The following is a 14289-nucleotide window of genomic DNA, read 5'->3' as shown; positions in this document are numbered from 1 at the left end:
ACACTGGTACACTGTTGCGGAATGTGTGTGTCTTAACCATTAGTCTAAAAACCTGTCTTCGTCAGTATAATTCAAAATTGGTCTAGGGGTTTCACCGTAGACCACTGTGCTGCACTCAATCAGCTTTCTTCTCTCATAAGCTATTCCTCCTCACTCTCTTTCACTGAGACTCTACCACCTTTTATACATCTGAATCTTTAAATATCCATAAATAAGCACCTTCTCTCCGCTTATATCTTTTCTTAGGTGATCTCACCCTTCCTCAAGCTTAAATATCACCTTGGCCGGCGCTGCGGCTCAACAGGCTAATCCTCCACCTTGCGGCACCAGCACACCGGGTTCTAGTCCTGGTCGGGGCGCTGGATTCTGTCCTGGTTGCCCCTCTTCCAGGCCAGCTCTCTGCGATGGCCCGGGAGTGCAGTGGAGGATGGCCCAAGTCTTTGGGCCCTGCACACCATGGGAGACCAGAAGAAGCACCTGGCTCCTGACTTCAGATCAGCGCACCGCACTGGCCGCAGTGCGTCAGCCACCACGGCCATTGGAGGGTGAACCAATGGCAAAAGGAGGACCTTTCTCTCTGTCTCTCTCTCACTGTCCACTCTGCCTGTCAAAAAAAAAATCACCTCGATCCTAATACACCCCAAATTCCTGTTCATTTCCTCAAACACTAGTCTTATACAAATCCTCTGTTTTGCATTATGAGAAATTGGATCTTAAAAGACTGATCCTGAGCTTTTTCTGGAAGGGGAGAGTTGTTCCCAAAAATAATTCCTTGCCCACCAACAACAAAGCCTTCTCTTTCTCAGGGGATGGCACCAACATCCACTTAATTTTTGAAGTCCAATCTAGGTAATGATCTTAATTTCTCTTTCCTTCCTATTCTGCAACAAAGTCGGCAGCAATGATCTCAACTCTCCATCTTTCTACCTACCTACTTGAATCTGACTATGTATCTGTATATCATCTACGATGATATATATCCACATCACTATTTCTCCTACTAACCTAGTCCAAGTCCCCATCTTTTTTAGACCTTTGTCCTAGCTCCCTGAATGATCTCACTGCCACCCTTGCTTTCCCTAAGTTGAAGCTCAGAGTTGACAGGGAGAACTATCCAAATTTAGGATCAGATCTTACTACTACTCTTATCAAATTTAAAACTCCCCATGATTTTGCACTGGAACGTAAATAGAATCTGGACTGGACAATTTGGCTCCAGTCTGTCTTTCCAACCTCATATCCAACCCAGGTTTCTCTTTGTCATGATGACCCAGTCATATAGGTTGCTATTTGTGCCTTGAGCATACTATCCTCTGCCATGTCAAAGGCTCAACTTTCTATCCCTCTTTCTTAGATGTTTTCTCCCAGTTATAATTTGGTTACAATTATATTTATTTATGAAACTTATTGCACAATAAAACAGTAAGGATAGTTGCATTGTACATATATCACAATTGCATATCAATACTTATATCATTTATTAATCTATTATATAAAATTAAACTTTAAATTTACTTTCCCTTGTCTCTTCTTGCTCGAAGGATCCCTGAGTGTGGGTTTATTCATTGATGAATTATTTCTACCTGGAAAGTATGAAATTGGCCTGAGGCACAGAAGGGACTTGATAATTTGTGTTGAGTGAATGAATTCAAGCATTCTGATTCTCATAGAGACTCTCCCCAGTCCTTCATGATGAAGCTACATGGGCACTCCTTCTGAATATATATTTATTCCTGAAATATTTTGTTTAATGTGCTTTCTTTTAATAACCTATTTCTTTCATGTCTCCTCCACTAGAATCCTAACCCCTTGAAGAAAGAGATTTTCATTGGTCTTGTACATTGCTGAGTTACTACTACAGAGAACAGTGGTTAGCATGTAACTTCAGTTGCTCTCAGTGGATACTTTCAAGCTCAATGTCCTGACACAGCCAAGAGGAGTTGACATGTCCAGGGGGAACTGGCTCAAATTAATGCAGGACTACATAAAGAGACACATTGCTACAATGTTCTCCATGTACACTGTCTACTGCAAACTGTGTATCTACACCATGTACTATGCTCTGCCCACTTTCAGTGTCCATACCACAAATGTGCTCTGCCCACTCTAGGTATGCACACGATGTGTTGTGCTCTGCCTACTCTCAGGGTCCACACCCTGTGGTATGTATTTCATGCTCTCAGGGTCCATACTCTGTGCTGTGCTCAACCCATCAAGTGTCCACACCATGTGCTATGCTCTGCACACTCTCTGTACACACACAATGTACTGTGCTCTGCCCACTTTTAGTGTCTACCATGTACTGTGCTCTGAACACTTTTACTGTCCACACCATGTATTGTGCTTTGGGTGAAATAAATTGACAGCATCTTACAGCACCTAGGACCAATCCCAAGAAATTGAGTAAAACATCGCTTCAATTGCCATTTATTGTCTTTTCCAGTAATCTCCCAGTCCCAGTGCTAAAGTCATCATGTGTTCTGGGCAGAAACCCATGTGTCTATTGCCTCCCCTCTCTTTGTTAATACTCACATTTGAGTCATTTTTCCTATCTGTACTGCTTTCAATTGAAAGTGATATCAAAGGGATAGATCATGAAAGCAAACTTATGCGAAAACTCAGGTAGCCAAGAGGGCAGAGGATGACAGATCCATTTAAGGTATGTTGCAAACCTTTGAAGCATCAATGTAATTGGAGGGAGCTGGTAGAAAAGGCTGGAGTGGATAAGAGGGGAGATATTTGCAGGATGCATCATGATATTACTTAATTAATAGTGTGTTCTTTGTAAGAGACTGCCTCAACCTGTTCTGTTCAGGTCAGACCCATTGTGACCAAGCTGAGGACTCATTTTGATCCCTTGCAACCTTATGCCCACTTTTATTCCCAAATGGTCCATGTATATAAGATGCCATCTATTTGGTCCCCTATGTCTTCCTGGGATTACACGGAACATCTCAACAACCCAATTGCAAGAATGAGAATGGAGGCCCATAGTGAGGATGAGGTGTGCCCAGGACAATAGCCTTTGTGGTGAAAACAGGCCAGGACCCAGGGCCCCTCACAACTCAGAGATCAACTCTCATCACCCACTGCATCTGGGGTAAGTCCTGGTGGCATTTTTTAGGAAGACCTCAATGGTCTTTGTTGACATGTTAAGGAGTGGGCCTCTTGAAGTTTCCTGAGGTTCCTGATTTCAGGGTGATGGGGGGATTAGGGTGTCAGAGATGGAGATAAAAGAAATTGGGATACAAGCCAAACTGGGCCCTAATCTGAATCAATCAAGTTGCCCAATATCCTCCAGCAATTTTGAGCTTGCTAATATTAGTCATCTTATTGGAAGTTTTTTCCTAATCATTCAACCCAAGATAGCCTCAAATTTTCCTGTTTTATTTTCTTCCTAGCACATTAGAAATCATCTTTATCTGTTATCATCATTTTATCCATTGATTAGCTAACTCGATGAGGATGGGATTGTGTGTGTCCTTCTGAGATTTTTTAATCCTGAGACCATGTTATGTCCTCACTAAGTGTGTGTTGAATTAGTTAATGATGAATAAATCAAAAGTTTACAGCATAGGTTTTGGAATCATGGAATTCTAAAGTGAACATTTTTTGAATGAATACTATTTGATCCTGTCTTATTTCTATTCTTTGAATCTAAGAAATGAAACATTTCTACTTTGAAAAAAAGTTCCCTGTATTTAAGAAAGCTGGCAGCCTAGAAGGCTACCAATCGTCTATAACTCATTTTCTGACCAGATCACATTACCACTTTAACTCGTCTCAAAAAATGACAGAAAACTACTGAAAACCACTCATCTCTCTTGAATCTCCCCCAGATAAACCCAGAGTGAATAGGTACAAATATTGCTCTCCCCAGGGAAAAATAATCCTCATTCTAGTCACTGTGAAAAAGATGGCATTATGATTCCCAAGCCCTGAAAATCTATCATCTTCAACTTTTCCACCCACCTGAGAACAGACTGTAGTAATAACTCCAAAGAGCTGCATTTCAACTCCAGCTGTGGATCCAATTTCCACTTATAAGATTTAACCTGGAAATTATCAGTGACAACAGAAGGGGAAAATGAACAGTTGATTTGGGAGGTATCATGGGAGAAACTGGCTCAGCTTGGAAAGAGGAAAAGACGAATGATGCACGAGGCAGACAGGAATAATGGTTGTCCTTGTGAAAATGAAACGTGATGTCCAGTAATTCCAACAGTGAAGCCACCAAACAGCCTATTAAGAAATAAGTGGCTTGATGTGATTAGAGATAAGACAAGTGAAATTAAAGCACACCACATACAATGAAAGCAGCATCTGCAGCCTTGATTAGGAGCTGACGAGAGGGAGGTCCCAACAACATGAAGGAGAAAAGACAAGTGAAGTATGTTTTGAATGAGAAAAATCAAAGACATATGACAAACAGAAAAAAGTTCACCCATTTAAATGGGGTGCTGATATAGGGGTCCTCCTGCCTCCAACTCTTAAAATATTCAAAGTAAAGGCTGAGAATCGAAAGAACGTAGAATATAAAGCAAAAAAAGTTTCAGCATTGTTAGCTATAGGCATTTCATTTGGTCATTGAACATCACCAAATGCTAAGTGCCAGGAACTGTTTTTTTCCCCAATACTCTATGTTTTCTCTGCAGGTACTTAGCCAAAACTGCAGCTAGCAAATCTGTGACAACGCTTCTCCTTTCTTGTGATTCATGTATCACTGAGATGACATTTTGCTTTCTCAGAGTGCAAGTAACTTTCAAATCTCTTGGCAAGTTCAGAAATTCATTTGCAAAAATGGGGGTGGGGTGCAGTGTTTTATTTTCTTAAAATTTTTTGAATGTTTTTTTTTTTTGGCAGGCAGTTATACAGTGAGAGAGAGAAAGAGATAGAGAGAAAGGTCTTCCTTTTTCAGTTGGTTCACCCCCAAAATGGCTGCCTTGGCCGGCGTGCTGCGGCTAGCACGCTGCGCCTATCCAAAGCCAGGAGCCAGGTGCTTTCTCCTGGTCTCCCATGTGGGTGCAGGGCCCAAGCACTTGGGCCACCCTCCACTGCCTTCCTGGGCCACAGCAGAGAGCTGGACTGGAAGAGGAGCAACAGGACAGAATCCAGCGCCCCAACTGGGACTAGAACCTGGGGTGCCAGCGCCGCAGGCGGAGGATTAGGCAAGTGAGCCATGGTGCCGGCCAAAATTTTTTGAATGTTAACAAGTGCTGACTGTAGCCTTAAATATCAAAGAGTAAACGAAAACTACTAATAGCAATCTTGTTTGTAATTGGGAAGGAAGGACATGTTTTAGGTAGGAAAGAAAGTCTTTAACAGCCCTGTTCTGATGTCCCAAAAATAATCAGCTCAGGGGAAAGCAAAGGGGTTCTCTATGAGGAGCGCAATCCAGGATGGCAGAATCCTCTGTCTGCTGCAGGAGCATCTCCAAAACTATCCAAAGCAGCCTTTATCTTTCCCACATCTATCCTCTGCAACATTCTTCACCAATCCAGAGGGTGAGGATCTGCTGGAGCTTAGAGGAAATTTCTCTCAGTTGGGAGCCTCGCCACAACGCTAGGAGGCAGCAAAGTACCTGGGAAAGGCACTGAAGTCGATTAACATTAGATCTGAAAGTATTAGCAATCTGGTAAACACATGCCAGTCTTCTGAAGTTGTAGACTTAGTAAAGAATTAAAAATCACAGCCTTCTTTATTTAAGAGTATACAATGTCATTAAGATTATAAAAGAAATAAATCCACAATCAAATTTTTGGGGGGTTGGGGAGGAGGTAAAGGAGGGACAGATTTAAAGGAGATAACACTGAAAAATAGATAGGGAGAAGGGCGGTGTTATGGCATAGTGGGCTAGGCCTCTGCTTGTGATGCCAGAATCTCATATGGTTTGTCCTGGCTGCTCCTCTTCTGATCCAGCTCTCTGCTGTGGCCTGGGAAAGAAGTAGAAGATGGCCCAAGCCCTTGGGCCCCTGCACCCCAGTGGGTGACCCATAAAAAGCTTCTGGCTCCTGGCTTTGATTAAGCCCAGCTCTGGCTCTTGTGGCCACTGGGGAGTGAACCAGAGGAAGAAAGACATCTCTCTGTCTCTCCCTCTCTCTGTTTGCATCTATACCTCTCAAATAAATAAATAAAACCTCAAAACAAACAAACAAGCAAAAAAAAAAAAAAAAGAAATAGGGAGCAGCTAACTTAACTGACATAGTTAAGGGATGTGACATAGACCAGGCAGACTTTTAGATAATCCTTAGAATTATGATAAGAGAAGTGTGAGAAGACCATTGTCATTAGAAAGCTTAACAAGTTAAGCCTCAGCCTGCGATGCCAGCACCCTATATGGGCACTGGTTCAAGTCCCAATTCTTCCACTTCTAATCCAGCTCCTTGCTAATGCACCTGAGAAAGCATCAGAGGATTGCCCAAGTTCTTGGGCCTCTGCACCCATGTGAGAGATCTGGATGAAGCTCATGGTTCCTGACTTTAGCTTGGCCCAGCCCTGGCAGTTGCAACCATCTAGGGAGTGAGCCAGTGGAGGAAAGATACTGTCTCTCACCCTCTCTCTCTTTATCTCTGCTTTCAAATAAATAAAATGAATCTTAAAATACTAGAAATCAAGAGTCTAGATGGGGAAACAAGCTTAGGAGGAATCATGGAAGAGGTGGCTGTACTGCAAGGACACCAGACTGACTCAACAGAAGAAATTTTGTGGTGTATCTATCATATGCCAATGCAGGGTTTCAGGTTGACAACTCATCATTTAACTTGACTGTCATAATCACTTTGTTGAAGGAAGAACTCTGTTTACCTCCATTCTACAAAGAATTGAGGAATTCAAAGAGCATTTGCAATGTCCTTCACTCAGTGTCTACATGGGTCAGATGCACATGTGACAAAGGTGGATATTGTCCCTGACCTTGAGAAGCACACAGTTTCTCTCTGGGGACACAGACAAGTTATTCAGGGATTTCAATCTGGGAAAATATGTACTGCAACCAAGTCAGATAGGGTCTTGGTTTAATGGAAGTCCCTGTGCAGTACCTGAGGTGAGCCTGGAAAAATAAACAAAATCTACTCGATCAAAGAAACATTTTGTGGTGAGGAAATAGCTTATGTACAATATGAAGGGTGAGGAAGGACTTGTCTCCTACAAAGCACTGAAAAGCAGAAGGTCCTAGGGACTAAGAGCAGGCTTCTGATGTGAATCCTGGTCCTGCCCTATGCTGACTGTGAGACCTTGAAAAAGTCACTTAGTCTGTAAAATAGGAACAATAATAACCCATGTTTTTCAGAGTTGTTTGAGTATTAAATGAGCTAACACTTGTAAAGAACTTAGTTCGGGGCAGAAATTCAGTGTAGCTGTTAAGATGTTGCATAAGATACCCACATCCTATATTAGACTGCCACACTTTGTGTCCCAGTTCCAATCCTGCTTCCTGCTTCCTGTATATCCTGAAAGGCAGTAGGTGATGGCTCAAAATGTTGGGTTCCTGCAATACATGGGATTGAGTTCTTGGCTCCAGGCTTTAGCTCTGACTGGGTTCCTGGGTTCGCTCTCTCTCTCTCTCTACCTCTCTCTATCTACCTCTCTCTCTCTACCTCTCTCTGCCTCTGTCTTTCAAATAAACAAAATAAATGCTTTCTTAAAAATACGAAGAAAGAAAGGTTAAATGAATAAATAAATAAAATAAGAACTTGGGAATTGTGCCTAGCAAATATGCAATATGGTGTAACAGGAGCCTTGAACATAAGTCCAAGCATGGAGTGACATCTGCACTATGCTAAGACACAGACCATGTCTTGAGAAAGATCTGTGTATGTTGAGGGAATTGAATTAGAACAATAAAATCTGTCTTCTTGTATTTTACACAGCTGATCTGTAGACATTTAGCTGTTTAAATGAAAATAGGAGAAGGCTGGAAAGTAAGGAATGGCTGTCAAAAAGAGAGCATGTAATAGCTTTAAAAAATCAAGGAATAGAATATAAAAGTTTTTTTTAACTTTTATTTAATGAATATAAATTTCCAAAGTACGATTTATGGATTACAATGGCTTCCCCCCCATAACGTCCCTCCCACCCACAACCCTCCCCTTTCCCACTCCCTCTCCCCTTCCATTCACATCAAGATTCATTTTTGATTATCTTAATATACAGAAGATCAGCTTAGTATACATTAAGTAAGGATTTCAACAGTTTGCTCCCACACAGAAACATAAAGTGAAAAATAATAGATGATTTTTTTTAAATGATGATGAAATCAGATCAGACCTATTGTCATGTTTAATCCCAGTGATTAGGTGACAAAATTAATGAGGGCAGAGATGGCCTTGGAGTTTAAGGTATAGAGGTATGATCTCTTAAAGACATTTAAACTCACTTTAAAAAAGAAGCCATTTTTATTTATTTGTAGGGCAGAGAGAGAGAGAGAGAGATCTTACATTCTCTGGTTTACTCCCTAAATGATCACAATATCAGGGGCTGAATCAGGCTGAAGCCAGGAGCCAAGAACTCATTGTGGGTCTCTCACGTGGATGGCAGAATCCCAAATACTTGACCAATAACTGCTCTCAACCAGAGTTTGCATTAGTAATAAGCAAAAGATAGGCTCAGACCTAGGTTCTCTGATGCTGGATGTGAATATTCCATGTGGCATCTCAACCATGTGTCAAATGCCCAACCACTTAAGTCTGATCACTTCTAGAGCAGGAAATATGCTGCCTTTGATCCTTGATTTTTCCCTCCCCTTGCTCATCACTCCACCATCCATCCATGGCTGTTTCTCTGGAAAAAATAAGTTCTTACTGGTACATTGATTCTAGTTGTCCCTTCTGGCTCTGTAGCCTTGGAGACCACTTGTGTTCATCACAGGTGATTCCAAAGCATGTGGCTCAGACAATGACTGTGGTCTCCTCTTATCTATACAAGGAGTTATCACCTGTTGCCTTCAAGGGTGTACAATAGCAGAAAGCTGGAATTAGAAACAGAGTAGGGACTCAAACTCAGCACTCCAATATGGAATGAGAATGTCCCAATGTCTAGCACCTGCAACAAATAACCACTTCTTCCCCTACCCCTACCCTGCTGGTTTGCTTTTATATGTCTCTACAGTAACAGTTTCAGCATCCTCACATTTTTGACAATTACCCCCTCCTCTCACTGGTTAAGGTATTCCACTGTTGCAGGAAACAGTTAAGCAATCTTGATAAACATAATATATATATATATATATATTATAATACATGTTATATATATATATATATGACTCACATGCACACAGTGGTGCATGACTTGATGATGGGGATGCATTCTCAGAAATAAGCTGTTGGATAATTTCATGGTTGTGTGAACATCATAGATGGTATAGGCCACCGATTTGAGATAGTTTCTTGATGCAATCAAGAGACACCATAAACGCTCGATGTAGGACATGACCACTGGCATAGTACTGCATCCTTGTCACAGCAAACATTTTCTATAAATAGAAAGTAGACATTCTAAAATAATACAAAAGAATAGCATTGTACATTTACAAGCAAGTGATATAATCTTTATTATTATCAAGTACTATGTACCATACAAATTGCATATGCTATACCGTTATGCATCTGGCAGTGCAGTAGGTTTGTTTACACCAGCATCACCATGCAAGTGTGAGTAACGGGTTGTGTTCTGAGGTTACAATATCTACACCATTACCAGATGACAGAAAATTTTCAGCTTTATTATATTCTCACTGGACTACCATCAACAGATAGTCTATTGTTAACCAAAACACCTTTTATGCAATGCATGACTGCATATGTACATATACAATTATATATATATATTCATACACACACACACACACACACACACACACACTCCATCCCTAATCAATGCACAGATGGTCGGAATGGCTAAGGAATGATCCCATAGTCACACACCTAAAGACAGCTACAAAATATTTTGTGTCCAGAACAAAATCAAAGTGCAATTCCCTTATTTGAAAAAGGAGAAAAAGCTATTTCAGTCCTTCTGTGGTCTCCCTTGATATGTTATGGTGTATTTTTAACAGCTATTGAATGTCATACTTCCTGGGAGCAGATGTTAAATCCTGTCCTTTTCATGACTCAATCCAGGTCTCTCAGGGACAAAGGGCAGCAGCGGTCACTAGGCAAAATCAGGAAAGTGCAAAGTGAAGCCCTGAGGAAGTAGACGTGGCGCAAGGCAAGAAGACCACTGGTCTAAGTCCTGTTTCCGTGTCTCAATGGCCTTCCTTAGCAAATACAAGTTCAAAGATAGCGATGGCAGGACATTAAACCACAGGAGCAGAGCCCCCTTTTCTGATGTACTATGCGCCCATGCTGCTTGCACTACACTCAGCTACTATGTGATGGAGTGTGTATTTGAAGTGTATGAGAGTGATTTTTTTAACCTTTTTGCTTTGATATTATCAGTGAGCTGGTCAGTCTCATGCATATACTTTTTGATTTAATGAGTGAGTAAATGAATAAACAGCTGAGAGACTTTGCATCACGGCAGTCCACTGGCAAATTTGAACGAAAAAGCAGGAGAGAAGTAGAAAGAAGAAATAGATGTTATCACACTATTCAGTCACATCTAGTATTCAAGACTCTCTCTGTTTTATTTTGTACTCGCAGTTTTAATCCTACACAATGATTCCCAAATGTATACTTTAATGAAAACTAATCTTAGAAGTTATTCACACACACATAAACACAGATTCACAATTTGTACACTACAGAACTGTGATAGATGCTGTTAAAAGAATGTAATTTTGAGCAGAACTTCTCAGAGCATTTGATAGTATTATTATTCTGAGATCTATATTTTCCTTTTTTCTACACCTAAATGGTGTTTGCTAAGGCAGAGATCACATTTGTGAAATAATAATAAATATGTATATTTACACATTTACACATATATGTAAATTGCATATATTTGTTCATGTTTATACCTGTTTGTATGTGCATGTGTTGGTCTCTGTTCCCACTTCCTGGCATAAAGCTACTAAAATCCTTTTAAGCTGAGTGTTAGGGATGCCAAGATAATGTTTTGTTCTAAAGTTCAAATTACTAAGCAGAGCTGCTAAAACTCATAATTTCTTGAGTCATAGGAGTGTCTTACACAGAGCTCCTAAATCCTTTGGGATTTCATTGGTGATAGCAGCATCATTTGTTCCAATGAGGTTACTTAGTGAGGTCCTGGACAGAACTGGGCACCAAGAAAATCAAGCCATATTTAAAAGTTTGGAGTTTCCATCCCTATCTCCCATACTGAGAAGGGTAGAACAGATAGAGACTGAGAAAAAACCAATGATATTGTGTGATGAAGTCTCCATGAAAATGCCTATAACAGAGTTTGTAGAGCTTCCAGTTTGGAAAACTAATCCAAGTTTTGGGAGGGTGGTACCTTCTAACTCCATGGAGACAGAAGATCTTGTACATGGAACTCTTCCTCTTGCACTGTTCCACCTGATTACTCAACTGCACCCTTTATCATACCCTTCAGTAGATAATCAACCAGTAAATGAAGTGTTTCTCTTAGTTGTGGACATCCCAGAAAATTACTGATTCTGAAGAAGGGGTTGTGGAAACCCCTGATTTATGGCTTCTTGGTCAGAAGTATATGAGGCCCAGACTTGAGACCAGCATCTGAAGTAGGGATGGAGTCCTTAATTGTGGGGTCTGACAGTGACTCCTTGTAGATGGTGTTAGAATTGAAGTGAATTGAATTGTGGGACACCCAGGAGATGTCAGAAAATTGGCCACTGTGAGGAAAAAACACATTTAGTGTCAGAACTGTTGAGAGTAAAGAGAGGAAAGTTTTACCTTACATTCACTATACTTTTCTAACTATTACATGGTATTTTATTTCCGCTTGCACTCTTGCTCCTACAATTCATTCTCCACAGTGTAGCTTTCTACAACATAATCTGATCACATCACTCTCTGCTTAAAACACTTTGAAAACCTTATCATGCTCGGTAGAAAATAGCAGCTCTTTCCTGTCACCTATAAGCCTTCATAACATGATCTGGTAAATATCCATTGCCTGAATTCTGATAGCTTCCCCCAAGGGTCTGAAGACTATGGCCAGTGTGCTTTTGTAACTGAAGTTTTATTGGAATGCTGTTTAATTTCTATTTAGGTCCGCATTTGGTACAATGACAGAATTGAGTAGAATCCGTTGAGACAATGCAGCCCACAGAGTCTGAATTACTTCCGTCTGGCCTTTTCCAAATGTTTGCCACCTCAGCTTGACCTTCTGTTTGTTCTCTGTCTTCCAGTTATATTGACCTTCTAGCTGAACCTCAAACTCAACACACTCTTTTTGCCTCAGGAATTCTGTTTTCATCACTTTCTTTTTCTATAATATTTCCCCATACCATTGCTTGACAGTCTGCTTCCTAATGGTCAGGTTTCAACGAAAACTTAACCTTCAAAATTACCTCCTTGAACTATTCAACCCAAAGTGGCTCTTCTCCCAATATCTAGTTACTCTCTTCCCAATTGTCATACTGTTTGTCATTGCTCTTTCTTCATAGCATCTGTCTCTCTCCACCATAATCTGCTTTCTCTGGTAGGCTGAATACTTCCCCAAGTCAAGTGTTTCTCTATCCATTTCTCTTCTGTCACCTCAGAGTCTAGAACTGTATTCAACACATAGTAGTGACTCAGTAAACATTTATAGAATAAAAATCATAAATCATAAATAAATCAACCTATGTTGGGTTCACATATGGCATTGAGCAAAGAAGTCAATGGGTTGAAGCAGATAGGAGCCACAATGTCCTTAAAAACATTTTAGAAGAAACTTCTTATTTTATGGACAAAATAAATAAATAATAAATAAATAACATGGGGACTCAAGAAAGGATATACCCACGTTGAATTTTGGTTGACTTTTATCTCAAGTCCAGAATACCTTGTCATCCAGCCTATCACATCCCTGAGTGTCTACATAAAACATGATTTAGAGCAGTCCTTCCCAAGGATCCCATTGCATATTAAGCTATTAAACAGAATAAAACTAAGTGAAGTAACTTGATTACTGAGAATTTCTCAGATTATTAAGGAAAAAAAGCTATTGTTTTTGCACCAAATCTTCAGGAACACATTATTTTATACAGATTTTCTAGGCAAATTTGACTCCCTCCATGCAAATATTATTTTCTATAATTAGTGGTGAAAATACTACAACATGCTATTTAGCACAAGCTGGCGAAGAGAAATAATTAGCAATGTCCTTACCAAATCATTTAATGCTTCTACAGCATCCTTAGTTCTTTGTTTTGTCAATAAATATGGTACAATGAAATTGCCTACTTTGAACATGAATACTGCCAAACATAAGAAAAAAAATCCTGTGTGTCTTAATTTTTTCTACCACAAGACTTTTTCTCTAATCTGAAATGTTCTTTCAGGGCTTTTTGGCTCACTCCCTTACCTCCTTCAAGTATTGACTTATGAGTTGCTTTCCAATGGATCTTACCCTGTCCATTTTATTTAAAAGTGTAGATCATTCCCATTGTCACATCTGATTTTCCTTCTCTTGCTCTATATTTTCCCTAGAGCACTTATATTCTAATACACTATAGACAGTAATTTATGCAATTCACTTACTCTGAACTCTCTCAATCTTCCAGAAAGTTCTAGAAAGGCAAGAATGTTTTCTAATCAGCTGTATTCACTAAAGCTACCCCAACATCAAGAAAGTTTGAATAGTAAGTGATAAAAGTTATTTTTTGAGCCCGAAAAGTAAATGCATGCATGAATGAATGAGGTCCAAAGGACCAAACTATATTGTAAGGTGCTTCTGAGAAAGACAAGCCAACTAGTGGATTCTGCTATGATCAAAGCAAAGACTGGCTTCTAGCTTCTCAATTCAGGGGTGGGGTGGGGGGACTGGAGTTCAGACCAGCCCTGCTTAAGAGCAGCACTGAACAAATAAAAGTTAACAGCCCATATGAGAGAGGAGTTTGCCTTGCTTAATGACTTGGCAGCAGAGCAAGCGTAGGGAGTGTTTGAAGAGATCTGAGACCTTATATTTTGCGGACTCCCTGCTCCCACAACCCACAGGCACCAGAAAGAGTGTTTCTGAAAGAAAACAAAACAAACAAAAATATCTATTCTTGTTCAGCCACCAGCAGGAAGAGTGAAGCACTAGTAAGACAGGAAAAAGCAAGTTACCCTCAGCCATTTCCATAGTAAAACGAATCCACTCAGGAAAAAATGGGGTAAATTATCTTCTCTCTGGCTCCCTCTCACTTATTCTTCTACCATAGCGGAC

The 14289-nt window shown here is 40.3% G+C and overlaps 1 protein-coding gene across 1 annotated transcript in view; it reads right to left on the bottom strand.

The window, feature by feature from the left end:
- Window positions 1–14289, bottom strand: part of DPP10 (dipeptidyl peptidase like 10) — a 1559001-nt gene that overhangs the window by 1433016 nt on the left and 111696 nt on the right. The window lies entirely within an intron of this gene.

This window comes from Oryctolagus cuniculus, chromosome 3, assembly GCF_964237555.1.
Source record: "Oryctolagus cuniculus chromosome 3, mOryCun1.1, whole genome shotgun sequence".
NCBI classification, from domain to species: Eukaryota; Metazoa; Chordata; class Mammalia; order Lagomorpha; family Leporidae; genus Oryctolagus; species Oryctolagus cuniculus.
Note: the sequence above shows the minus strand (reverse complement) of the source record. Positions and strands in the feature narration are given on the sequence as shown.